This window comes from Oncorhynchus mykiss, chromosome 15 (assembly GCF_057628025.1).
Source record: "Oncorhynchus mykiss isolate SJ-2025 chromosome 15, ASM5762802v1, whole genome shotgun sequence".
NCBI lineage: Eukaryota > Metazoa > Chordata > Actinopteri > Salmoniformes > Salmonidae > Oncorhynchus > Oncorhynchus mykiss.
In genome coordinates this window covers 6300913-6326860 of record NC_143036.1, presented here as the reverse complement: position 1 = coordinate 6326860, position 25948 = coordinate 6300913, and the positions used below count along the sequence as shown (strand labels likewise).

General features: G+C 45.4%; 1 protein-coding gene across 5 annotated transcripts in view; it reads right to left on the bottom strand.

Moving 5' to 3' along the window:
* The window catches only part of LOC110489533 (nuclear receptor coactivator 2), a 188496-nt gene extending 167774 nt beyond the window's left edge, over window positions 1-20722 (bottom strand). For all 5 annotated transcript variants that reach the window (XM_090199235.1, XM_090199237.1, XM_090199236.1 and 2 more), the window contains exon 1: window positions 20374-20722. The gene's annotated coding sequence lies outside the window, so the exon portion shown is untranslated. The remainder of the gene's footprint in view (window positions 1-20373) is intronic.
* Between the last annotated feature and the right edge of the window lie 5226 nt (window positions 20723-25948).

Below are 25948 nucleotides of genomic sequence, written 5' to 3'. Positions count from 1 at the left end.
TCAGCAACCATCACTCCTATGTTCCAATGGCACGTTGTGTTAGCTAATCCAAGTTTATCATTTTAAAAAGGCTAATTGGCCATTAGAAAAACCTTTTGCAATTATGTTAGCATAGCTGAAAACTGTTGTTCTGATTAAAGAAGCAATAAAACTGGCCTTCTTTAGACTAGTTGAGTATCTGGCGCATCAGCGTTTGTGGGTTCGATTACAGACTCAAAATGGCCAGAAACAAATAACTTTCTTCTGAAACTTGTCAGTCTGTTCTTGTTCTGAGAAATTAAGGCTATTCAATGCGAGAAATTGGCAAGAAACTGAAGATCTCGTATAACGCTGCGTACTACTCCCTTCACAGAACAGCGCAAACTGTCTCTAACCAGAATAGAAAGAGGAGTGGAGGCCCCGGTGCACAACTGAGCAAGAGGACAAGTACATTAGAGTGTCTAGTTTGAGAAACAGCCGCCTCACAAGTCCTCGACTGGCAGCTTCATTAAATAGTACCCACAAAACACCAGTCTCAACGTCAACAGTGAAGAGGCGACTCCGGGATAATGGGCCTCTGTACGCATATGTAGATATTCCATTAAAAAAATCTGCCGTTTCCAGCTACAATAGTCATTTACAACATTAACAATGTCTACAGTGTATTTCTGATCAATTTGATGTTATTTTAAAATGAAAAAAAAAAAAAGTTATTTTCTTTAAAAAACAAGGACATTTTTAAGTGACCCCCAAACTCTTGAATGGTAGCGTATGTGCAGAAGGCCTATCTCACAACTCGATGAAACCTTCACTCTTGAGCAGACATTTAGAAACAAAACATGCCCATTTGAAAAAAATAAGCCACAGGAGTTTGAGCGAGAATGAAGACTACTTTTGAGTAGTAAGACATGTATAAAAGCAACAGATACCATTAATAAGAAGGGGCTGGAAGCATCTTATATGGTGAGCTACCGAGTGGCTAGGACAGACAAGCCCCATACTATTGTGGAGGACTTCATTATTCCTGCTGCCGTGGATGTGGCTGGGACAATGCTGGGGGGAAAAGGCCCAAAAAAACTATACAGACAATGTCTTCATCAAACAACACTGTTTCACAACGCATCAGTGAGACGGCAGGAGATGGTTTGAAACAATTACCGATTCGCATACAAGCCAGTGAATTATATGCGTGACAGCTGGAGCTCCTGGTACCTGTCCGTTTACATTCATGGTCAATTAAGGAAGACATCCTCTTCTACAAACCACTGGAAACCAGGACAACAGGAGAGAATATTTAGTACTGAACAGCTTTGTGACATCAAATGGACTTTGGTGGTCAAGATGTGTTGGTATCTGTACCGATGGTGCAAAAGCCATGACAGGGAGACATAGTGGAGTGGTAACGTGAGTGCAAGCAGTTGCTCCCGACGCCACTTGGGCACACTGCAGCATCCACCGAGAGGCTCTTGCTGACATGGGAATGCCTGACAGCTTGAAAGACATTTCGGACACTACAGTGATGCCACTAAAGCTAGGCCCCTGAACTCTCGTGTATTTTCTGCACTATGCAATGATATGGGCAACGACCACGTAACGCTTTTACAACATACAGAAGTGCACTGGTTATCAAGGGGCAAAGTATTGACAAAAAATGTTTTTATGAGAGACAAGCTTAAAGTTTACTTTACTGACAATCATTAACACTTGTCTGACCGCTTGCATGATGACGAGTTTCTCACACGACTGCTCTTCCTAGGTGATGTTTTTATCACCTGAATGATCTGAATCTAGGATTACAGGGACTCTCCGCAACTATATTCAATGCGCGGGACAGAATTGAGGCTATGATTCAGAAGTTGGAGCTCTTCTGCATTAACAAGAACAACACACAGGTCTTTCCATCACTGTATGATTTTTTTTATGTGCAAATGAACTCAAGCTTAATGTCAATGTCAAATGTGATATAGAGAAGCAGCTAAGTGAGCTATGTGCGCAATTACGCAGGTACTTTCCCGAAACGGACGACAAAAACAACAGGATTCGTTACCCCTTTCATGCCCTGCCTCCAGTCCACTTATTGACATCTGAACAAGAGAGCCTCATTGAAATTGCAACAAGCGGGTCTGTGAAAATTGAATTTATTCAGAAGCCACTGCCAGATTTCTGGATAGGGCTGCGTTCAGAGTTTCTTGCCTTGGCAAATCGCACTGTTAAGACACTGATGCCCTTTGCAACCACGTACCTATGTGACAGTGGATTCTCAGCCCTCACTAGCATGAAAACTAAATACAGGCACAGACTGTGTGTGGAAAATGATTTAAGACTGAGACTCTCTCCAATACAATACTGCAGAGTTATGTGCATCCTTTCAAGCACACCCTTCCCATTAACCTGTGGTGAGTTATTCACAAATGTTGATGAACAAATAAGGTTTAATATGTAAGATGACTAAATAAAGAGCAAAATGATTTATTATACACTGCTCCAAAAAAATAAAGGGAACACTAAAATAACACATCCTAGATCTGAATGAATGAAATATTCTTATTAAATACTTTTTTCTTTACATAGTTGAATGTGCTGACAACAAAATCACACAAAAATTATCCAGGTCCAGGAAAAACAATGAACTCGTGTTTTAAAAACAGTTTGAACAGTGGGACCGATGCACATCCTAAACTCACATTGTTTGCATATTGTTGAGCTAGCTATATGTTCTCAAATTTACCTGATACCAGTAGATCATACAGGTGTCCTATATTATTTTTCTGACGTTAAATTGTTTAGTGCGAACCCAATCCTTGTATTCTAGGTACGGTACGGTACATGAAAAATAAGCAGCTGTCAATACTCAGGCTAATTAAACATGCGGAAAAAAGGAAAACAAACGTAATTATACCTGGTTTATTTGCGGAGGATAATTTTAGAAAACAGAGACAAAATCAGAAAGGTCAGTGGCCTGGAGGAGGAATGTAGAGATGCTGGTGTTGATGGTGGTGGGGGGGGGGGGGGGGGGGGGGGAGAAGAGAGATGGCCTGGAGGAGGATTGTAGAGATGCTGGTGGTGGGGGGGAGGGGAGAGATGGCCTGGAGGAGGATTGTAGAGATGCTGGTGTTGATGGTGGTGGTGGGGGGGGGGAAGAGAGATGGCCTGGAGGAGGATTGTAGAGATGCTGGTGGTGGTGGGGGGGGGGGGGGGGGGGGAGAAGAGAGATGGCCTGGAGGAGGATTGTAGAGATGCTGGTGTTGATGGTGGTGGTGGTGGTGGGGGGGGGGAGAAGAGATGGCCTGGAGGAGGACTGTAGAGATGCTGGTGTTGATGGTGGTGGTGGTGGGGGGGGGGGAGAAGAGAGATGGCCTGGAGGGGGATTGTAGAGATGCTGGTGGTGGGGGGGGGGGGGGGGGAGAAGAGAGCTGGCCTGGAGGAGGAATGTAGAGATGCTGGTGTTGATGGTGGTGGTGGAGGGGGGGGGGGGGGGGGAAGAGAGATGGCCTGGAGGAGGATTGTAGAGATGCTGGTGTTGATGGTGGTGGTGGTGGGGGGGGGGGGGGAAGAGAGATGGCCTGGAGGAGGATTGTAGAGATGCTGGTGTTGATGGTGGTGGTGGTGGGGGGGGGGGGGGGGGAGAAGAGAGATGGCCTGGAGGAGGATTGTAGAGATGCTGGTGTTGATGATGGTGGTGGGGGGGGGGGAGAGAAGAGAGATGGCCTGGAGGAGGATTGTAGAGATGCTGGTGTTGATGGTGGTGGTGGTGGGGGGGGGGAGAAGAGAGATGGCCTGGAGGAGGATTGTAGAGATGCTGGTGTTGATGGTGGTGGGGGGGGAGAAGAGAGATGGCCTGGAGGATTGTAGAGATGCTGGTGTTGATGGTGGTGGTGGGGGGGGGGGAAGAGAGATGGCCTGGAGGAGGATTGTAGAGATGCTGGTGTTGGTGGGGGGGGGGGGGGGGGGGGGGGGGAGAAGAGAGATGGCCTGGAGGAGGATTGGAGAGATGCTGGTGGTGGGGGGGGGGGGAGGGGAGAGATGGCCTGGAGGAGGACTGTAGAGATGCTGGTGTTGATGGTGGTGGTGGTGGTGGGGGGAGAAGAGAGATGGCCTGGAGGAGGATTGTAGAGATGCTGGTGGTGGTGAGGGGGGGGGGGAGAAGAGAGATGGCCTGGAGGAGGATTGTAGAGATGCTGGTGTTGATGATGGTGGTGGGGGGGGGGGGGGGGGGAGAAGAGAGATGGCCTGGAGGAGGATTGTAGAGATGCTGGTGTTGGTGGGGGGGGGGGGGGAGAAGAGAGATGGCCTGGAGGAGGATTGTAGAGATGCTGGTGGTGGTGGGGGGGGGGGGGGGGGGAGAAGAGAGATGGCCTGGAGGAGGATTGTAGAGATGCTGGTGTTGATGGTGGTGGTGGTGGTGGGGGGGGGGGGAGAAGAGAGCTGGCCTGGAGGAGGATTGTAGAGATGCTGGTGTTGATGGTGGTGGTGGTGGGGGGGGGGGGGGAAGAGAGATGGCCTGGAGGAGGATTGTAGAGATGCTGGTGTTGATGGTGGTGGTGGTGGGGGGGGGGAGAAGAGAGATGGCCTGGAGGGGGATTGTAGAGATGCTGGTGGTGGGGGGGGGGGGGGGGGGGGGAGAAGAGAGCTGGCCTGGAGGAGGATTGTAGAGATGCTGGTGGTGGTGGGGGGGGGGGGAAGAGAGCTGGCCTGGAGGAGGATTGTAGAGATGCTGGTGTTGATGGTGGTGGTGGGGGGGGGGGGGGGGGGGGGAAGAGAGATGGCCTGGAGGAGGAATGTAGAGATGCTGGTGTTGATGGTGGTAGGGGGGAGAAGAGAGATGGCCTGGAGGATTGTAGAGATGCTGGTGTTGGTGGGGGGGGAGAAGAGAGATGGCCTGGAGGAGGATTGTAGAGATGCTGGTGTTGGTGGGGGGGGGGGGGGGGGAGAAGAGAGATGGCCTGGAGGAGGATTGTAGAGATGCTGGTGTTGATGGTGGTGGTGGGGGGGGGGGGGAGAGATGGCCTGGAGGAGGATTGTAGAGATGCTGGTGTTGATGGTGGTGGTGGGGGGGGGGGGGAGAGAGATGGCCTGGAGGAGGATTGTAGAGATGCTGGTGTTGATGGTGGCGGGGGGGGGGGGGGGGGAGAAGAGAGATGGCCTGGAGGAGGATTGTAGAGATGCTGGTGTTGATGGTGGTGGGGGGGGGGGGGGGGGGGGTGGGGGAAGAGAGATTTGCACAACATTGACCTTCTGATTTTGTCTCTGTATTCTAGCAAAGCAACATCATATAGAGTTTGACAAGCAGCGATGATTGGTTGTCTTGGTTGTGCCCGGAACTAAACGACAGGCGGAAACATCTGCTCCTCACATGATTGGTTAACAGCAGCGGTGGCCGGGTGAAATTTGCATAAAGTATTGCCGAGTTGAACTTTTTCTACCACTCCGCAAGCAAAGGTTCTCGCCTTCCCACAATCCCCTTCTTCCAACAGACAGCGTCCATCCCCTTGTCTCCTCCTCTCCCTCTCTCCTGCAGATAGAAACTCGGTCATTACCCCCACGGCTCATCCCTCACGCCCACCGAGGGCCTGTCACCAAGCCGTGACAACACAGCACACAGAACGACTGGAGATGGAGGTCTATTAGATAGAGGGGGAGGGGTTAGTCATGTGTCGTGTCAATAATACAGGCTACTTTCTGGGCATTTGGCCGCTGTGCACTGTGTGTGCATCCCAAATGGCACCCTATTCCCTATGTAGTGCACTTATTTTGACCAGGGCCCATAGGGCAAAAGTAGTGCACTAAATAGGGAATAGGGTGTCACAAACCGATGGAGCTCAACATTGAGTGAGTGGAGCCGCTGTCTGCTGGTCTCCTTTGACACCGCTCTTAAAAGGGCCGGTGTAGAGTGGGGACACGAGAACGCTAGTGCTGAGCAATTAACCGACATTTCAGTTATTTTTTTATTTAAAAAAAAACAACAACTAATTGACCAACATTGGTTCAATTATTTGAATTCCATTTTATTATAATTGTTCTATGAGCTCAATGCCACATCGCACAGTTTCTCTAGAGATAAATCAGATCCAGATAAATCAGATCCAGCCTGAACTGTGCGATGTAGTAGGGAGATGTAGTTTCTCTAAAGATACATCAGATCCAGCCTGAACTGTGCGATGTAGTAGGGAGATGTAGTTTCTCTAAAGATACATCAGATCCAGCCTGAACTGTGCGATGTAGTAGGGAGATGTAGTTTCTCTAAAGATACATCAGATCCAGCCTGAACTGTACGATGTAGTAGGGAGATGTAGTTTCTCTAAAGATACATCAGATCCAGCCTGAACTGTGCGATGTAGTAGGGAGATGTAGTTTCTCTAAAGATACATCAGATCCAGCCTGAACTGTGCGATGTAGTAGGGAGATCTAGTCTATTTACCACCACAGACCGATGCACTAAGACAGCACTCAACCAACTCCATAAGGCCATAAGCAAAGAAGAAAATGCTCACCCAGAAGCAGCGCGCCTAGTGGCCGGGGACTTTAATGCAGGGAAACTTAAATCAGTTTTATCACATTTTTACCACGTCTCGTGTGTAACTAGAAAGAAAAAAAACTATAGACCACCATGATTCCACGCACAGAGATGCGTACAAAGCTCTCCCTCGCCCTCCATTTAACACATCTGACCTTAATTCTATCCTCCTGATTCCAGCTTACAATCAAAAACTAAAGCAGGAAGTACCAGTGACTTTTTTTTGGTCCTCCAATAATCGGAATCGGTGTTGAAAAATCATAAATCGGTCAACCTCTAGTACGTATGGCCCAGTACATCACTGGGGCCAAGCTTCCTGCCATCCAGGACCTATATAATAGGCAGTGTCAGCGGAAAGCCCATCAAATTGTCAGACTCCAGTCACCCAAGACATAGACTGTTCTCTCTACTACCACACGGCAAGTGGTACCGGAGCGCCAAGTCTAGGTCCAAAAGGCTCCTTAACAGCTTCAACTTCCAAGCCATTAGACTGCTGAACAATTAGTCAAATGGCCACCAGACTATTTTTTGCACGCCCAATTTTTCAGTTTTTGATTTGTTAAAAAAGTTTGAAATATCCAATAAATGTCGTTCCACTTCATGATTGTGTCCCACTTGTTGTTGATTCTTCACAAAAAAATACAGTTTTATATCTTTATGTTTGAAGCCTGAAATGTGGCAAAAGGTCGCAAAGTTCAAGGGGGCCGAATACTTTCGCAAGGCACTGTATATAGTGTGTGCAAATTAGGTAAGGATAAGGGAGGTAAGGCAATAAATAGGCCATAGTGTCAAAATAATTTAGCAATTAAACACTGGAGAGATAGATGTGCCGAAGATGAATGTGCAAGTAGAGATACTGGGGTGCAAAGGTGCAAAAAAATGAATAACAATATGGGGATGAGGTAGTTGGATGGGCTGTTTACAGATGGGCTATGTACAGTTGTGAGCTGCTCTGACAGGTGATGTTTAAAGTTAGAGGAGAAGTAGTTGGTTTCTCAAATGACTGCCTCGCCTGCTTCACCAAGGCTGTTGAGTCTGCCGATAAGAAAACATCTATGCTGAGTCCTCTATCACAACTGGCACAATTCCAATATAAAAGTATTTGTTTTCTCCAAAAGTTGCCGAAATGCCATGTGCATTCCTTACAACCATTACGAAACTTCCAAATGAGGAAGTCCCTTTTTGTTGTTGTCAAAAAACAAAACACTCATTGACCTTCATACAAAAATTCCTCATTTCATGGTCTTATTTTCATGGACAGATTTTGGGCAGAGTAAAAACCTGTTGCGTCGCCTCTTCATCTCTGCCTGTAGTTAGCTCTCTGTTCTCTCTCTAAAGGGGAGAGAGCGAGAGAGCGCGACACAGAGCGAGCAAGGGACGGACACAGAGAGAGTGAGAGAGAGAGGGACAGAGAGCGAGAGAGAGCGAGCGAGAGAGGGACAGAGAGTGAGAGAGAGCGAGCGAGAGAGGGACAGAGAGCGAGAGAGAGCGAGCGAGAGAGGGACAGAAAGCGAGAGAGAGCGAGCGAGAGAGGGACAGAGAGCGAGAGAGAGCGAGCGAGAGAGGGACAGAGAGCGAGAGAGAGCGAGCGAGAGAGGGACAGAGAGCGAGAGAGAGCGAGCGAGAGAGGGACAGAGAGCGAGAGAGAGCGAGCGAGAGAGGGACAGAGAGCGAGAGAGAGCGAGCGAGAGAGACAGAAAGCAAGAGAGAGCGAGCGAGAGAGGGACAGAGAGCGAGAGAGAGCGAGCGAGAGACACAGAGAGAGCGAGCGAGAGACACAGAGAGAGCGAGCGAGAGAGGGACAGAGAGAGCGAGCGAGAGAGGGACACAGAACGAGAGAGAGAGAGAACGAGAGAGAGAGAGAGAGAATGAGAGAGCGAGACAGACAGAGAGACAGAGAACGAGAGAGGGAGAGAGACAGAGAGAGTTGGACAGAGAGAGGGACATTCCTCGTCAGTCCTTCTTGTGAGCTGAGCAGTACATTGCCACAAAGACATGTCAACAACAGTGGCAGCACACTAATCCTAGGTAACAAACACATGTAGTGAGTCCAAACGATTAAAAACATCCAGGCTTTATAATACTAGAATTCTGTAACTCCTATAATATACCGTATCAACGTGTGTAACTCCTATAATATACCGTATCAACGTGTATACGATTACAGAATTGAACCCTGACCCCATCCGTAACCTGGAAGGACTGGTGGAGCAGGGGTCATTTAACACCTGACCCCATCCGTAACCTGAAAGGACTGGTGGAGCAGGGGTCATTTAACACCTGACCCCATCCGTAACCTGAAAGGACTGGTGGAGCAGGGGTCATTTAACACCTGACCCCATCCGTAACCTGGAAGGACTGGTGGAGCAGGGGTCATTTAACACCTGACCCCATCCGTAACCTGAAAGGACTGGTGGAGCAGGGGTCATTTAACACCTGACCCCATCCGTAACCTGGAAGAACTGGTGGAGCAGGGGTAATTTAACACCTGACCCCATCCGTAACCTGAAAGGACTGGTGGAGCAGGGGTCATTTAACACCTGACCCCATCCGTAACCTGGAAGGACTGGTGGAGCAGGGGTCATTTAACACCTGACCCCATCCGTAACCTGGAAGGACTGGTGGAGCAGGGGTCATTTAACACCTGACCCCATCCGTAACCTGAAAGGACTGGTGGAGCAGGGGTCATTTAACACCTGACCCCATCCGTAACCTGGAAGGACTGGTGGAGCAGGGGTCATTTAACACCTGACCCCATCCGTAACCTGGAAGGACTGGTGGAGCAGGGGTCATTTAACACCTGACCCCATCCGTAACCTGAAAGGACTGGTGGAGCAGGGGTCATTTAACACCTGACCCCATCCGTAACCTGGAAGGACTGGTGGAGCAGGGGTCATTTAACACCTGACCCCATCCGTAACCTGGAAGGACTGGTGGAGCAGGGGTCATTTAACACCTGACCCCATCCGTAACCTGGAAGGACTGGTGGAGCAGTCCCCCCCACCATGACTCCAGTCTACTAACATAAGGTCACACAGAGTACCAGGCGCCAATCTTGATATCCTTGTCTTACACTTTGTGTGTGTGTGTAGTGCTCTCTTTCACACACTATCATATTGAACACACACACACACACCTATAGGTCTCCATTACACCCCAGTCTGTAGGGAGTGTAGGTTGACTTGTTCTGTATCTTAGACCACAAACAGCCCCAGACAGTTCACACATACCAGTTAGACACCAAGGTCATTCAGTTCAATGAGGAGTATCGCCATCTATAAATAGAGACACAATATACAGGGAGGGGGGGAGTGGCCATATGAAATAAACTAACAGTGATTGGCCTGCTCTTCCACTCTGATTTCACTCTTTCCTATCCTGATTGGAAGAAAAACAACAATGCACCTTTCAGCCTGGGAAAGAGAGAGAGAATAATCTCTCCCTCAAAACATGTTTACAATGCCAGAGCAAGTGAAATAGATCAACAATAGTTAAATAAACCTCACCTTCCGCCCCACTGCCTCTCCCTCACCCTCCGTCTCCCTCACCCTCCGTCTCCCTCTCCCTCCGCCCCACCGTCTCCCTCCGCCTCTCTCTCCCTCCGCCCCACCCCTCTGCCTCCGTCTCCCTCACCCTGTCTCCCTCACCCTCCGTCTCCCTCACCCTCCGTTTCCCTCCGCCTCCCTCCCTCCCCCGTCTCCCCCGCCTCCCTCCACTTCAATCTTCGTCTTCCTCTCTCCTCTGTCTTCCTCTCTCCTCTGTCTTCCTCTCTCCTCTGTCTTCCTCTCTCCTCTGTCTTCCTCTCTCCTCTGTCTTCCTCTCTCCTCTGTCTTCCTCCTCCACCTGTCTTCCTCTCTCCTCTGTCTTCCTCTCTCATCTGTCTTCCTCCCCATCTGTCTTCCTCCTCCTCTGTCTTCCTCTCTCCTCTGTCTTCCTCTCTCCTCTGTCTTCCTCTCTCCTCTGTCTTCCTCTCTCCTCTGTCTTCCTCTGTCTTCCTCCCCATCTGTCTTCCTCTCTCCTCTGTCTTCCTCTCTCCTCTGTCTTCCTCTGTCTTCCTCCCCATCTGTCTTCCTCTCTCCTCTGTCTTCCTCTCCCCATCTGTCTTCCTCTCTCCTCTGTCTTCCTCTCTCCTCTGTCTTCCTCTCTCCTCTGTCTTCCTCTCTCCTCTGTCTTCCTCCCCATCTGTCTTCCTCTCTCCTCTGTCTTCCTCTCTCCTCTGTCTTCCTCTCTCCTCTGTCTTCCTCCTCCACCTGTCTTCCTCTCTTCCCCCCCTGAAAGGTCATTTGTTTATTTGTTGTTATTCTTCCTATCAGGGTGACATCATTGCATGAAAAATATGCATCACAAATGGCACCCTATTCCCTCTATACTGCACTACAGAGTCTCTGGTCTAAAGTAGTGCACTATATAGGGAATAGGGTGCCACAGGGCTATGGTCTAAGGTAGTGCTCTGTGTAGGGAATAGGGTGGCATTTTGGACAACCAAAGTTGTTCTTGAGCAGAGTGTGTAGCCTACTACTAAATACAGTAGACCTACTTCATGTAGACTACTATTAAATACAGTAGACCTACTTCATGTAGACTACTACTAACTACAGTAGACTTACTTCATCATGTAGACTACTACTAAATACAGTAGGCCTACTTCATGTAGACTACTACTAAATACAGTAGACCTACTTCATGTAGACTACTACTAAATACAGTAGACCTACTTCATGTAGACTACTACTAAATACAGTAGACCTACTTCATGTAGACTACTGCTAAATACAGTAGACCTACTTCATGTAGACTACTACTAACTACAGTAGACCTACTTCATGTAGACTACTACTAAATACAGTAGACCTACTTCATGTAGACTACTACTAAATACAGTAGGCCTACTTCATGTAGACTACTACTAAATACAGTAGGCCTACTTCATGTAGACTACTACTAAATACAGTAGACCTACTTCATGTAGACTACTACTAAATACAGTAGGCCTACTTCATGTAGACTACTACTAAATACAGTAGACCTACTTCATGTAGACTACTACTAATTACAGTAGGCCTACTTTATCATGTAGACTACTACTAAATACAGTAGGCCTACTTCATCATGTAGACTACTACTAAATACAGTAGGCCTACTTTATCATGTAGACTACTACTAAATACAGTAGACCTACTTCATCATGTAGACTACTACTAAATACAGTAGGCCTACTTCATCATGTAGACTACTACTAAATACAGTAGGCCTACTTCATCATGTAGGTGACTACTTGTGTGGTGTTTACTCTGAAACAATAACCCTGCCTCCCGGGTTGACTTTCCATTGTTTAACAAGTTGACATCCTGCTTGCTTAAGAGCTGAAATGTCTTGGCCTAGAAGCCCCCCGGGGTCGACCGTTGGCGAGCACTCTGTCATGTTAAGCCGTGAGCGTGGAATGTGGCGCGCGGGCACGCGTCTGGTGTGACGAGAGAGAGAGAGGGTGATCTAACAGAGAGACCGAGTTAGTCTGTGTGTTTCCACAGACAGGCGGTGCTCCTTGTGTGTGTAGGTAGTTACGGAGATCCTAGAGGAGCACTGCAAGTCTGATACACATCTCTCACATCCCCAGCTGGTCTGTCAGAGCTGGCTTAAAGGTCGCTGAGTCCTGGGCCTGTCTCCATGAAGCACCCATCGGGAGAAAACCTACTGAAACAGGGAGTTGATACCTGAAATTGTCCAATTAAGAACACAGATTTCTGTTTTCCCGTTGCGAAACGTTTCGCTACAGTGTGTGCACTAATGAACACGACCCAGGGTCAAGCAGACAAAAAACGCTCTCAGAAAACAGAAAATGACAACAACAAAAAAACACTAGGACCCTTAAATATGGCACTGAGTTTTGTTGGATTAGTCTCTCAAACCTCATAGGCTACCGCCACCACACAACCAACTAGCTAGCTACTACACATTGGTCAAGAGCTATAATGTAGCGATACAAAACCATGACGACAGCATTCCCTGTACCTGCACAACTAAGCCCTCATCGCTTCCCCGTCGAGCCAATCAGAAGGCAGAGTCCCAAAGGGCACCCTATTCCTTACAGCCCCTGGTCTACAGTAATACACTATAAAGCAGGGGTGGTCCACCTAATTTTGCCCCCCCCCCCCCCCCCCACAAGAAGTCATTAACTTCTTCAATGAAGTCCCGAGGACCACACTGAAAATGTGTTACATTTCCTTGCTGTCAAAAAAAAGTCCACTACCCAATTTCCGATGCTCTCCGGCTGTCTAGTGATCATTAGTGAAGCTGGACAGTCAATAAACTGTATGAATGTAGGTCCATTGTCATTCATACACAGTTTCCCAATTTGGATTTTAGTCATTTTGAAGTATACTGGTTTTGTTGCATCCGGGGTTCACAATTCTTTCAACATCCTCAGTATTAAATCAAATGGAATTTCTCACGATTGGTAAAACAGGTTTTAGATAATAGACAGTAACAGCTCGGTAAGACTCGGTTTTAGACCAGACAGTGAAATGGTTACTGGACCTTCCCAACAATGCAGAGTGGATGTGCAGAGGTACGAGGTGGATATACAGGGAGGAGTACAGGATAGATAGACAGTAGCAGCAGTATACTGTAGGTAGGGGTAAAGGATAGATAATAGACAGTAACAGCAGTATACTGTAGGTAGGGGTAAAGGATAGATAATAGACAGTAACAGCAGTATACTGTAGGTAGGGGTAAAGGATAGATAAGACAGTAACAGCAGTGTACTGTAGGTAGGGGTAAAGGATAGATAATAGACAGTAACAGCAGTATACTGTAGGTAGGGGTAAAGGATAGATAATAGACAGTAACAGCAGTATACTGTAGGTAGGGGTAAAGGATAGATAATAGACAGTAACAGCAGTATACTGTAGGTAGGGGTAAAGGATAGATAATAGACAGTAACAGCAGTATACTGTAGGTAGGGGTAAAGGATAGATAGACAGTAACAGCAGTATACTGTAGGTAGGGGTAAAGGATAGATAATAGACAGTAACAGCAGTATACTGTAGGTAGGGGTAAAGGATAGATAATAGACAGTAACAGCAGTATACTGTAGGTAGGGGTAAAGGATAGATAATAGACAGTAACAGCAGTATACTGTAGGTAGGGGTAAAGGATAGATAATAGACAGTAACAGCAGTATACTGTAGGTAGGGGTAAAGGATAGATAAGACAGTAACAGCAGTATACTGTAGGTAGGGGTAAAGGATAGATAATAGACAGTAACAGCAGTATACTGTAGGTCGGGGTAAAGGATAGATAATAGACAGTAACAGCAGTATACTGTGGGTAGGGGTAAAGGATAGATAAGACAGTAACAGCAGTATACTGTAGGTAGGGGTAAAGGATAGATAATAGACAGTAACAGCAGTATACTGTAGGTAGGGGTAAAGGATAGATAATAGACAGTAACAGCAGTATACTGTAGGTAGGGGTAAAGGATAGATAATAGACAGTAACAGCAGTATACTGTAGGTAGGGGTAAAGGATAGATAATAGACAGTACAGCAGTATACTGTAGGTAGGGGTAAAGGATATAACAGCAGTATACTGTAGGTAGGGGTAAAGGATAGATAATAGACAGTAACAGCAGTATACTGTGGGTAGGGGTAAAGGATAGATAATAGACAGTAACAGCAGTATACTGTAGGTAGGGGTAAAGGGTAGATAATAGACAGTAACAGCAGTATGCTGTAGGTAGGGGTAAAGGGTAGATAATAGACAGTAACAGCAGAATACTGTAGGTAGGGGTAAAGGATAGATAATAGACAGTAACAGCAGTATACTGTAGGTAGGGGTAAAGGATAGAGACAGTAACAGCAGTATACTGTAGGTAGGGGTAAAGGATAGATAATAGACAGTAGCAGCAGTATACTGTAGGTAGGGGTAAAGGATAGATAAGACAGTAACAGCAGTATACTGTAGGTCGGGGTAAAGGATAGATAAGACAGTAACAGCAGTATACTGTAGGTAGGGGTAAAGGATAGAGACAGTAACAGCAGTATACTGTAGGTAGGGGTAAAGGATAGATAATAGACAGTAGCAGCAGTATACTGTAGGTAGGGGTAAAGGATAGATAAGACAGTAACAGCAGTATACTGTAGGTCGGGGTAAAGGATAGATAAGACAGTAACAGCAGTATACTGTAGGTCGGGGTAAAGGATAGATAAGACAGTAACAGCAGTATGCTGTAGGTAGGGGTAAAGGGTAGATAATAGACAGTAACAGCAGAATACTGTAGGTAGGGGTAAAGGATAGATAATAGACAGTAACAGCAGTATACTGTAGGTAGGGGTAAAGGATAGATAATAGACAGTAGCAGCAGTATACTGTAGGTAGGGGTAAAGGATAGATAAGACAGTAACAGCAGTATACTGTAGGTAGGGGTAAAGGATAGATAAGACAGTAACAGCAGTATACTGTAGGTAGGGGTAAAGGATAGATAATAGACAGTAACAGCAGTATACTGTGGGTAGGGGTAAAGTGACCAGACAACAGGATAGATTATAAACAGTAGCAGCGTGGTTTGAAAAGGGTCGATGACGATAGTCCAGGCAGCGATTTGATTAAATATTTATCCGCAATTATTTAGGACGTTCAAGAGAAATGATTAATAGGCTAAACTCAAATAAACAAATTATTTGAACAATGGGAAGATAAAAATGTGGTTTCATAGAAAATCCACTTTCAGCCATAGCCAGGATTCAATCTTGTGCCAACGCTGCTATCCGATCCCAAATCCCCTGTCCTCATCTGCTGAGCTACAGTTCAGGAGCCTATTAAACCCAACAACAACAAAAAAATCTAAGCTAATTGGTATACGGCAGTGGTTAGAACGTTGGACAAGTAACCGGAAGGTTGCAAGTTCAAATCCCCGAGATGACAAGGTACAAATCTGTCGTTTTGCCCCTGAACAGGCAGTTAACCAACTGTTCCTAGGCCGTCATTGAAAATAAGAATTTGTTCTTAACTGACTTGCCTCGTTAAATAAAGGTTAAAAATATATATAAATACAAGGTGTCCAGAGGTCACGAATATTCACACCAGTGGTCACCAACCTTTGAGTTGAGATCAGAGTCAAAATGCAACCTGAGATCTACCGTTCAGATTAGTATTATTTTAAATTTTTTACATGACTTAAAAAGCGTAAGTCTATACAAAGCCTATGAATCCTATTAGAAACAGTACTGTAGTAATGAGGTTTTTGCAGTAGGCTATAGGCCCAAAACATTATCACTGTAAAAATGATATAGAGATCAGTTGTTGTGCTGACATTTGAATAATTAGCTTATTTTTTCCTGGGCCGATGGAGATCTGATGGTCAGACTCAGAGGAGGAAGAGGGCGGCAGACTGAGTAACCAATCAACATCCCCTCGTTCTTCCTTTCCCTCCAATGACAGTGACCGAAAAAGGGACACAGTCTTTCCAGCTGATGGAGAAAAAAAAACTGGAGTCGCACCACATTATTTCTGCCTCATGCACAAATTCATGTTGTTACTCCTATGGACCAGAGAAAGGGAAATATTCCTCCATATTACATACACTTTCTTTAGTATTAGTGGTTTGAGTTGTATCAATGCACTTCCTACTCATTCATTACAGCTGCAGTGTTGTTGTCTGGTGAGTAGAAGTAGGGATAACATTTAAAAAAAAAGTGTTGACAGTACTGAGTAAAAAAAAACAAACATGAACTCACTCATAAAAATAGCAGCGCTATACTGTATTCGTTGACAGTCTCTCTCTCTCTAGTCATGTTTAGAAACCTCACCGTATCAACTATACTGTATTTGTTGACAGTCTCTCTCTCTAGTCACGTTTAGAAACCTCACCGTATCAACTATACTGTATTCGTTGACAGTCTCTCTCTCTAGTCATGTTTTCAAACGTTTAGAAACCTCACCGTATCAACTATACTGTAGCTTTCTTTACACCTGCTACATTACTACAGACACGGTAATCTGAGCCATCCGATTGGCCAGTGGTAAGCCTATGGTGCACTTGATTTGCTCCCCCTGGGCCCGCGGGAAGGCAGAGTTGGTACCTTCTGACATTTGAAATGGTTCAAAATGGGAATACGTCACCTACCCGGTGAGCAGGACAGCTGAATTGAGCGTACCCAAACCAACAGACCGAGATAAATACATTTTTAAAAAAAATAGGACTTATTGTTGTGTTGTTGTTGTTTTTTTTAACAGAAATATTCGGCGATTGACTAGGAATGCCTTGCAGATCACTGTTCTAGTCTAGGTCTAAGTAATGTCCAGAGAGGTTGATGTTTTGGAAGCCACAGCGGGATCCACTGACTGAGAGATCAAACAAAGCTTTGTACATCATTTATCACGTGGTAACTGCTTGTAAACTTTGCTTGGGGATTGAATTAAACTTTTAACTCACTTTTACATATTAACAAAAGAACATTGGATCCTTAATTTGATAGTTAGCCAATAACTACTAGAGCAATTTTTTTTTTATTTACAATCACTGCTTGAGAAATACAAAAATGATCTAAAATAGAATCGCTCAAAATTCGATACTAGTGTGCTACGATTTCAGGAGAGAGTTCTCTGGCGTGTTACGTTCCCCAGCAAGAAAGCCAAAACTGTTGCTCAAACAACTGGGAGCTAACAAAGAGTCACTGACAACAGCCAAAACTAAACATGGTGGGGGGGGGGGGGGTTGAAAGACACTTATGGGGGGTGTCCACTGAAAGTTGCCTAGCAACAACAACTGAGAACTAAAAGACCCCCACCATGAGGAGCCCACTAAATTTGCCAACTAAGAGGCAAAACAAAAGAAAAACCCACACCAAACGTAAAAGACAGGAAGCAAACCAAAAAGGATTTGTTTGTCAAGAAATAAAAACAGGAAGCGCCAACTAAAAAGGTGTTTAAACCTCCACACCTCCAAATCTACACAGACAACTGGAGCACTGGGCCACTAGTGTGGGAGCTCCGGTATCAAATCAATGGTTGTCACTAGTTACCACAGCGTCGGCCATCATTATGACTTTGTGGCTGTGGTAATTAGTGACAACCTGTACGGTATCAATCGTTCCATCACTATGCCAGGCCTGTCAACTTTTGAAGAAAGTTTGGAGTGAGATTTGCTATGTGAATTTCATTGCCCCCTGGCACAACCCTCAGATGCTGGGTTCCCCTTATAACGGTTTACTGTTTCAAAGCTCATTTCCTGCCATTCTACATATTTTGACATGGCTTTGGTTCTACAGTATACTGCTGTTACTGTCTCTATCTACCAGGGTGTAATTGTTTTTTAAAAATTAATTTAAAAATTGAAAATAAACACAGGTCAAGTGTATTCGGGGTGGTTTGAACATTAAACGAAAACTCCAAATTCGACGCCTTTGTTACTGTGAGATGTTTTGGGAATTATGTTTAATTTTAAGTATGCTAATATTTTTTTATCTACATTTTTGAGGTGGTTTGACACATTATTCAGACAGTAATGAAACGAGATGGGGAAATGGGGAGGCCGGGGAAAAAGACGGGGGGGGGGGGTGATTCCGGGGGAAAAAAACAATGGGATGATTGGAAGCAGCCTTTTCCTTGTCACAGCCTAAATGCCAATCACCAAACAACGGGAATAATGCAAGTGGGGACTAAATCAACTTTCGTACATGCTGTCAAAAGGCTGCATTCTGTAATAGGGACAGGAGTAACAGCGAAGTTTGTTTTACAACATTGTACATAAAATAGCGCTACCTTGGGTTTTATTTTACAGTTGTATAAACTCCGCGGAGAACGTTCTCTCTCTCTCTCCATTCAGCGCAACTCTAATATTGAGGGGCGTTTCTTTAAAACGCCATCCAATCCCCTTGATCCTTTACATAACTAGACCAATCATATGCTTCAATGTGCCAGAGTTCAAAGTGCTGTGGCAAGACCGGACAGAGGATCCCCTCTTGCAACCTGGTCTCATAGACTAGAGGTAACATAGTAAATGTAAATCTGGAATCTCAAATGAGTATGGTACAATATGTTAATGTTTAGGATGGTTACAGAAAGTTACTTAAGACAAAAATTAAAGCAGGATGGTTGTAGTGGATGGGTGTTTAACGCAAATGTCTAACAACCCAAAGGTTGCATGTTCGGCTCTAATCCCAGACAACTATAGCATTTGCACTATTTAGAAACTACTAAGCATGTTTTTAGTTACTTTACAACTACTTAGCGTGTTAGCTAACCCTTCACCTAATATTAACCCTTTTAGCTAACCCTAGCCATTTTAGCTAACCATTCCCCTAACCTTAAGCCTAACCTTAACACCTAGCCAAGAGATAATGTTAGCATTAGCCACCTAGCTAACATTAGCAAAAACAAATTGGAATTCGTAACATATCTTATGTTTTGCAAATTCGTAACATTTGTATATTTTACGAACCCATAACATGTTGCACAAACTGAAATTCATAACATATCATATCAAATGATTGCTGGACGTCCACTAATTAATACATATCATCTGAACTTAACATAAGTGAAATAACCACATTTTACGTACATAATAATACGAAATTCTCTGAGACCAGGGTGGCTCGTGATGTTTAAATGCAAGCGCAGATGCTCCGATTTCAAAACGATGCGGAGGACAGCTGAAAAGAAAACGCACTGACTGTACAATTGAGTCATTCGAAAAAGCTAAGAAAAAAAGCGGTACTTTTCAATGCGTTTAAGATTTAAGAGGTGTGGCGTGAGAAGAGGATCAAATGCATGAGAGCTCGGCAGCTCTGTTCCGCACGTCATCATACTACGCAACCTCGCCTGCGTAGATTGTAAATAGGTCATTAAAACCCACTTTCTAAAAAATAAATGACATGTAGGCTACCCACCCCCTTTCTACCCGGGTGGAGAGAGAGAAACGCAGCAGGAACGTTCCCTTAAAGTGGGTGGTGGAACAGTCCTTGGGGGTGGGGGTGGAACAGTCCTGGGGGTGGAACAGTCCTGGGGGGGGGGGGGGGGGTGGAACAGTTCTGGGGGGGGGGGGGGGGGGGGGTGGAGGACAGTTCTGGGGGGGGGGGGGGGGGGGGGGACAGTCGGGGGGGGGGGGTGGAACAGTCCTGGGGGGGGGGGGGGGGGGGGTCCGACATCATCACTAGACTGACTTGGTGAGATTCCACTGGAACTCTGCACCACTTCGTGGCCCATTCAGTTTCACACCCCTATTGAGAAATACCACTGGTGTAACGTTGCAACTTTTCCACATTGTAGCGAAGCAAGCTTTGCACGATGCAGAAAGAAAGCTGACTCACTAAAGTCACTGATATAGGGAGCATTACGTAAACAAAGTTGTTTACCTTTTTATTTATATTTACGCTAAGGGTGATTCGTGGATATGAGCAATCCGATCACTGCTCTGGATTTAAAAGCCCGCTGTAAACACTAAAGTTAAATAGCCAAGGAGAGAGAGGGTCTCTGAAAACATTCACAATGCCCACTGTTGTAACTAGCTAATGGCTGGCTAGCGCTATTGGATCCGTGAACTTCAGTCACTGACAACAAGCACACTCAGAAAGATAAAAGTATTCCCCGCTGCACGAAATACATGCATGCAAAATAACTGCCAAGCACGGAAACGAGTAGTGAAAATAGATCAAGTGCGGCAAGGTAAAGGAATATACCATTTTAAAAACACGTCTGTTTTAGTGATCTAGCTTCCCCGGTGGTAGCCGACGCTAGCAGTCAGCGCTGCCTTGCTCCGCAAGCTAACGTACCGACACTGTTTCAGATATTAAATCCCTCACAAAAAAAATGTAGGACACGGAATTGCACGTCAAGAAACAAGCGAATCAACCAAAACAACAAAAGCCCACATGCGTACTTACGATGTGAAACTTTCCGTCGCTCGTGCTCTTGTTAAATCCTGTTTGTTTAATCAACCCGGTCTGACCTTCGGTTGGGAGGAACAGCTATAGTGCGAGCTAAATGTGCTGCGGCCATGTTCCTCTCTGACTGCTCTGTGCTGGCTGAAACCCCGATGCTGACTGGCTGCTTGTTTATCTCGCTAGAAAGCCTCCCCCACACATCATATCACGGCACCACAGAGCCAGGAGCCAGTCGGTTAGCAGGGGGGGGGGTCTCTCTCCGGTATGGAAGACAGCGAACAAACAGCAACAACCCATCCAAGTGATGATATAGCGCGGAGAGAAACACCCGTGATTTAGCTAGTTAATCAAAGAGGATAGAATACGAAATGCATAGTTATTTAAGATGACTTGACAGCATAGATAGACTATAGCCCTAACACATTGCTTTAGCCATAACCTATTTAATCTACTTACAGCAACATGTAGTCTAAATACAACTATTCAGTTATATATTTATTATTAAGGATCCCCCAGATATATTCCTAGCGAGTAATATCACGGGTAGTTATTACACAAATAGTAAACATATCTTATTTTGTTTTATTGTGAATAGTTTCGATTAGGAACATGGGGTAAACATGTCAGATGATGACCATTGCTGCAGATGAAGTATTCATGTCAAATGGCACCCTATATTCCCTCTATAGTTGCACTAGATTTCACAAAGGCCCCTATAGGTTCCTGGTCCAAGTAGTGCACTAAAATAGGTTGTCATTTGGGATGCAGGGGAAAGGAAATTGATGAGCAAAGCAGAAAGAACCAGAGAGGATTCTAGAGTCTGACTCAGGTCTTGTGCAGAGAGGACTGCATGCTCAGGTCGCAGAGTGCGTGGACACACACACACACACACACACACATTTTAAAAAACTGTTTTTGAATCCACAAATCACACTGCTGTAATGAATGATACACACACACACACGCACACACTGAAACCAGAGACACAAATTTGTCTGATACTCAATAATCAACACATCCTCCTACAAGTAGTCACGAACTAAAGGCTCACGTGAGCAACAGGGCATGAATGCAGCTCTTCTCAGTGAATGAAGATACCACGGTCGTCATCGCAGAGCAGACTAGACCTTGGACAGGAGACAGCAAAACATTCCTCCTCCTCCTCGTCTCGTTTGATAGCAAGAGCGTAATAACAAACGTATGCTTAAATATCTGGCCTCCCTATTCCCTTCACAGTGCCCTACTTTTGACCAGGGCCCATATGGTTGTGCACTCTATAGGGATTAGGGTTCCATTTTGGACACACACACACACAGGGGTGTCACTTCTATGTTAATAAGGTACATGTGCTGTTGTCTTTTTGAGACACAGACAAGCATACACTGCTTCAGTACAGAAACAAGCTTTAAGTCTGTCATGGACACGAGCCAATCAGTCACTCCAGACAGACGTTTGTTCCCTATAATAGTGTGCACTACTGTTGACAAAGGGCCCAAGTGGTGCACTACGTAGGGTGCCATGTAGTGCAATGTGTAGGGAATAGAGTGCCATTTAAGGACTCACAAGGGCTCCCGAGTGGCGCAAGCGGTCTAAGGCACTGCATCTCAGTGGTAAAGGCGTCACTACAAACCCTGGTTCGACCCCGGGCTGTATCACAGCTGGCCGTCGTTGTAAATAAGAATTTGTTCTGAACTGACTCGCCTGGTTAAATAAAGGTTCCTACGATTCTTCTGTTTATTTTTGCAACGTCACTTTGGTCCGCTGGGGAGATTCGTAGAAATGAGGGTAAAGTAACAATTGTCTGTGGATAAACATGTGGCTTAAGTACCTCTCCTTCAATTCCTTATCTTACTACAACAATTCTAGCTGAATCAGCTTTCTACTTACAACCGCTAAATGGAATTATTTCAACACATAGGCCTCCTGAATAGCATCACCAGTATCAAAACCACTGCTATTACATAATATTAAGATATTAGGCCACCTTGATTCCTGTGATAATGGTCTACTGACCAATTAAATATAGGCCACATTTGCATAAACTGAAGATTTTCCAATTAAATTGACTAAATTGTGCTGGTTATCTTAGGACTTTATATTTCAATGTTTTAACCTAAACACTTGATTGGGAAATTATACACCGAACAAAAATATAAACACAACATGTAAAGTGTTGGTCCCATGTTTCATGAGCTGAAATAAAAGATCCCGGAAATGTTACGCACAAAAAGCTTGTTAGTGAGACAATCTCATTTACCAAGATAATCCATCCACCTGACAGGTGTGGCATATCAAGAATCGTATTAAACAGCAGGATCATTACACAGGTGCACCTTGTGCTGGGGGACAATAAAATGGCCAATTGGAAATGTGCAGTTTTGTCACACAACACAATACCACAGATGTCTGAAGTTTCGAGGGAGCGTGTAATTGGCATGCTGACTACAGGAATGTCCACCAGAGCTGTTGCCAGAGAATTGAATGTTCATTTCTCTACCATAAGCCACCTCCAACATGGTTTTATAGAATTTGGCTGTACGTCCAACTGGCCTCAAAACCACAGACCACGTGTAACCACGACAACCACAGACCATGTGTATGGCATCGTGTGGGTGAGCGGTATTGCTGATGTCAACGTTGTGAACAGAGTGCCCCATGATATAGGTGGGGTGATGGTATGGGCAGGTATAAGCTACGGACAATGAACATAATTACATTTTATCGATGCCAATTTGAATGCCCAGAGATTCCGTGACGAGATCCTGAGGCCCATTGTCGTGCCATTCATCCTCCATCACCTCATGTTTCAGCATGATAATGCACGGACCCATGTTGCAAGGATCTGTACACAATTCCTAGAAGCTGAAAATGTCCCAGTTCTTCCATGGCCTGCATATATCACCAGACATGTCAACCCATTGAGCATGTTTGGGATGCTCTGGATTGAGGTGTACAAAGGCATGTTCCAGTTCCCACCAATATATCCAGCAACTTTCGCACAGCCATTGGAGAGGAGTGGGACAACATTCCAACAGGCCACAATCAACAACCTGATCAACTCTATGTGAAGGAGATGTGTCGCGCTGCATGAGGCAAATGGTGGTCACACCAGATACGGACTGGTTTTCTGATCCACAGCCCTACTTTTGGTTTTAAAAGGTATCTCAAATCTAATGTTATTTGTCCCATGCGCCGAATACAATGGGTGTAGACCTTACAGTGAAATGCTGACTTACAAGCCCCTAACCAACAGCTGTAGACCTTACAGTGAAATGCTGACTTACAAGCCCCTAACCAACAGCTGTAGACCTTACAGTGAAATGCTGACTTACAAGCCCCTAACCAACAGCTGTAGACCTTACAGTGAAATGCTGACTTACAAGCCCCTAACCAACAGCTGTAGACCTTACAGTGAAATGCTGAATTACAAGCCCTTAACCAACAATGCAGTTTAAAGAAACATACAGTGCCTTGCGAAAGTATTCGGCCCCCTTGAACTTTGCGACCTTTTGCCACATTTCAGGCTTCAAACATAAAGATATACAACTGTATTTTTTTGTGAAGAATCAACAACAAGTGGGACACAATCATGAAGTGGAACGACGTTTATTGGATATTTCAAACTTTTTTAACAAATCAAAAACTGAAAAATTGGGCGTGTTAAAGTTACGTTAAAGTTAAGTTAAGTTAAAGTGACTCTGAATAGATAATAACAAGAGAGTAGCAGCAGGGTAAAAGAAGAAGTTCAGAAGTCTTAAGGCTTTGGGGGTAGAAGCTGTTAAGAAGCCTTTTGGACCTAGACTTGGTGCTCCGGTACCGCTTACCGTGGGGTAGCATAGAGAACAGTCTATGACTGGGGTGGCTGGAGTTTTTGACAATTTTTAGGGCCTTCCTCTGACACTGCCTGGTATAGAGGTCCTGGATGGCAGGAAGCTTGGCCCCAGTGATGTACTGGGCCATACGCATTACCCTCTGTAGTGCCTTGCAGTCGGAGGCCAAGCAGTTGCCCTACCAGGCAGTGATGCAACCCGTCAGGATGCTCTCGATGGTGCAGCTGTAGAACCTTTTGAGGATCTGGGGACCTATGCCAAATCTTTTCAGTCTCCTGAATGGGAATAGGCTTTGTCGTGCCCTCTTCAGGACTGTCATGGTGTGTTTGGACCATGTTAGTTTGTTGGTGATGTGGACACCAAGGAACTTGAAGCTCTCAGCCTGCTCCCCACTACAGCCCGTCGATGAGAATGGGGAAGTGCTCAGTCCTAGTCCACAATCAACTCCTTTGTCTTGATCACGTTGAGGGAGAGGTTGTTGTCCTGGCAGCAACGTCCAGGTCTCTGACCTCCCCCCTATAGGCTGTCTTGTCGTTGTCAGTGATCATGATCTACCACTGTTGTCGTCTACAAATGTAATGATGGTGTTGGAGTTGTGCCTGGCCGTACAGTCATGAGTGAACATGGAGTACAGGAGGGGACTGAGCACGCACCCCTGGGGGGCCCCCGTGTTGAGGATCAGCGTGGCAGATGTGTTGTTACCTATCCTTACCACCTGGGGGCGGCCCGTCAGGAAGTCCAGGATCCAGTTGCAGAGGGAGGTGTTTAGTCCCAGGGTCCTTAGCTTAGTGATGAGCTTTGAGGGCACTATGATGTTGAATGCTCAGCTGTAGTCAATGAACAGCATTCTCACATAGGTGTTCCTTTTGTCCAGGTGGGAAAGGGCAGTGTGGAGTGCAATAGAGATTGCATCGTCTGTGGATCTGTTGGGGAGGTATGCAAATTAGAGTTGGTCTAGGGTTTCTGGGAGAATGGTGTTGATGTGAGCCATGACAAGCCTTTCGAAGCATTTCATGGCTACAGACGTGAGTTGCTACGGGTCGGTAGTCATTTATGCAGGTTACCTAATTGTTCTAATTGAACAGGGACTAACTATGTGACTAACAAATACCCTTATCCCTGAACAAGGCAGTTAACCCACTGTTCTCTGGGCGCCGATGACGTGGATGTCGATTATGGCAGCCCCCCAGCACCTCCTCTGATTCAGAGGGGTTGGGTTAAATGCAGAAGACACGTTTCAGTTGAAGGCATTCAGTTGTACAACTGACTTGGTATCACGCTCTCCTGGTCAGGAAATCTGTAGATTAGGGCCTAATTCATTTTTCTCAGTTAACCAATTTCCTAATATGAACTGTAACTCAGTAAAAGCTTTAAAAAATGTTCCATGTTGCATTTATATCTTTGTTCAGTATTTATTTCAGTTCACAACCAAATTGCATGTCTTTGACAGCAGGTTGTGTGAACCGTAGCGCCACCGTGTGGTTGGCAGTGGTACAGCAGGGATTTAGTTTGTTTCAACCAATGATTTATATATGCATACTAGATGACTTACCGTGGGCGCTGTTTTGAAGTCGTGGCACCTCCATCTTTGTACTCCCCAACTGTTGTAAAACATATTTGAAGCTGTAGAAATGCATGTCAACTTTATTTAATTTCTTTACATCTATTCTAGTAGACACCTGAATGTGTAACCTTAAATTATATTATACAAGCTAAATGTAAAAATAAAGTATCATTTTTTAGGA